Source organism: Ictalurus punctatus, chromosome 1 (assembly GCF_001660625.3).
Source record: "Ictalurus punctatus breed USDA103 chromosome 1, Coco_2.0, whole genome shotgun sequence".
Taxonomy (NCBI): domain Eukaryota; kingdom Metazoa; phylum Chordata; class Actinopteri; order Siluriformes; family Ictaluridae; genus Ictalurus; species Ictalurus punctatus.
This window is the reverse complement of record NC_030416.2, coordinates 33904068-33906567: the sequence shown is the minus strand read 5'-3', so window position 1 is coordinate 33906567 and position 2500 is coordinate 33904068. Positions and strand designations below refer to the sequence as shown.

Here is a 2500-nt window from a genome sequence, read left to right as displayed (position 1 = left end):
GGCAAAATTCAGACAAGTCTTAATGTTCTTCTGCGTTAGCAGTGGTTTTCACCTCGCCACTCTTGCATGGATGCCACCCCCCCCAAGTGTCTTTCTGATAGTGGAGTCATGAACATTGACCTTTATTGATGCAAGAGAGGCCTGTAGGTCCTTTGATGATGTCCTTGGCTCTTTTGTGACTTCCTGGAGAAGTCATTGCTGTGCTCTTGGAGGAATATTGGACGGTCGGCCATTTCTGGGAAGGTTCACTACTGTGTCGTGTTTTTCCATTTGGAGATAACGGCTCTCACTGTGGTTCTTTGGAGTCCCAGAGCCTTTGAAATAGCTTCGTAACCCTTCCCAGACTGATTCATTTCAATCACCTTCTTCCTCATCATTTCTGAAATTTCTTTCAACCTTGGCATAGTGTGTTACTGGGTAAGACCTTTTAACCAACTTCATGCTGTTGAAAAAGTTCCATTTAAGTGTTGATTTGATTGAACAGGGTTTGCAGTAATCAGGCCTGGTTGTGTCTAGTCCAGCTGAACCCCATTACGAATGCAGTTTCATAGATTTGAGGAATTAGTAACTATGGGGGCAAATACATTTTCACACAGGCCCAGTTGGTATTGGATAACTTTTTTGTTTCAATAAATAACTATCATTTAAAAACCGTATTTTGTGTTTACTCGGGTTGCCTTTGTTTGATCTTAGATTTTGTTTTCATTTTTGAAACAATTTAGTATGAGATATGCACAAAAACAGAAGAAATCAGGATGGGGCAAATACTTATTTCACAGAACTGTAATACTTCTGGAAATCTGGATAGAGAACTATATTTTACTCTCTACATTTTCAGACATCACTGCATTTCTCTAAACCCATGTATTTGTAAAGTCATAAAGAGATGTTTTAGTATTGGGCAACTTCGAGTGGAAGTCTGTGTTGATAAACAGGGACCAAGAAGCATGTAAACACACGGAGGAAAGGATCTGCCCTCTTCCGCATATATGAGCTCACAGATGCCCACGAATGGCTAGTGCCACTGTGCTTGAAAGGAGAGACAGTATACCCTGCCCACCCAGAGAATACAGCCAGTTTTGCTTCCCAGACAAAGTTGGCTGTGGCCTCGTCAAGATTCAAACTTTGCGACAACAACAACAACAACAACAACAACAACAGTATCAGAGCTAGCATCAGTATGCTTTTTTTTCACCTGCTGAATAAAAAGCTGTGCTGAATTATATGAACTCGCACTAGTATGCATCATTTGTGAAGAAGTCTGCCCTTTGAAGTGAGGGTCGAGTTCCGACTCACAGGTCTACATGAGCGTGCTTTCCTCTGCACTGCTGGTTGTCGAAGATGTACTATATGTAGTGTTAGTGACTGCGTTAGTGTAGGTGATCAGATATCAGGATAAATAGAAGTGAATTACAAAACACAGAACAACATGGGACTTACTGTAATTAAACACACGTTTGTAGTGCATTGCTGATTTAACAATTATTTAAATGCATTTATAAAATTCACTCATCAAAATACTGTAAAACCTGTCTGGTTAAAAAAATAAATAAAATAAATAAGGCCAATTGGTCGTTTAGGAGCCAGAAGAGTCAGCCAAATGATCCGACTCACTGAGAAGAGCTGGAATTTCCATCATTAGGGCCGAGCGGAAATTCTGATCTTTCATCCATGAAGTGAAGACATACAGGTGGAGCAGAGATTTTTAGCATCTTTTATCAAATAAATTGCATTTAGTTATTCAGGCTGGGGTCAAAATATGGTCTTGCACAAGTGCTAGTAAGTCAATTTCTATTGCCATTATTATTTTTAATAACAAGCTACTTTGGGCATTAGGAACTGTGGTGAAGGACCTTTTCGACGAGAGAGTATGTTACCCAAAAAACATGGTTCAGATATTTTAAAGATGTACTCGATTCAAGTATAGTCCTTTGAATCGAGCAGAATTATTTGATATGAGATTCTCAAGAGTGTCTACTCTGCTGTAAGCGGTTTAAAGTACCCCTTTTATGCTTTTTCAGATATTACCTTTCACATAGTGTGTTATAGAGCTGATTGTGAACGTGAAAAGTCTGAAATGTTTTAAAAAAATCAAAGTGCACAACAGACGGAGTTATTGTCTTCCCAAATTCCCGATTCTGAACAGCTGAAATGAGTCGTCAGTAATTCCAGACTCACTTCCTGTACTAACCTACGTGGGTTTGTAACAAAAAGCCCCGCCTTTGGTCTTCATTGGCTGCTCCTAAACAACGAGTACTTTGTATCCAAAACAAGAGGTGTAAAGGCACAGCCCTTTTCTGGAAAGGGGGCGGGGAGCAGCAGCTCATTTGCATTTAAAGAGACACACGAAAACAGCATGTTTTAGCTTCCACCCAAAAAGGGGCATTTACAGCAGGGTATAATCAATGATCCCTGGGGTATTTGAGCTGAAACTTCACAGACAGATTCTGGGGACACCTGAGAATTATTACATCTTATAAAAAGGGGCATAAAAAGGTCC

At 40.0% G+C, this 2500-nt stretch overlaps 1 protein-coding gene across 4 annotated transcripts in view; it reads right to left on the bottom strand.

Annotated features, from left to right (window-relative positions):
- The window catches only part of si:ch73-206p6.1 (phospholipid scramblase 2), a 26425-nt gene that overhangs the window by 5851 nt on the left and 18074 nt on the right, over positions 1 to 2500 (bottom strand). The window lies entirely within an intron of this gene.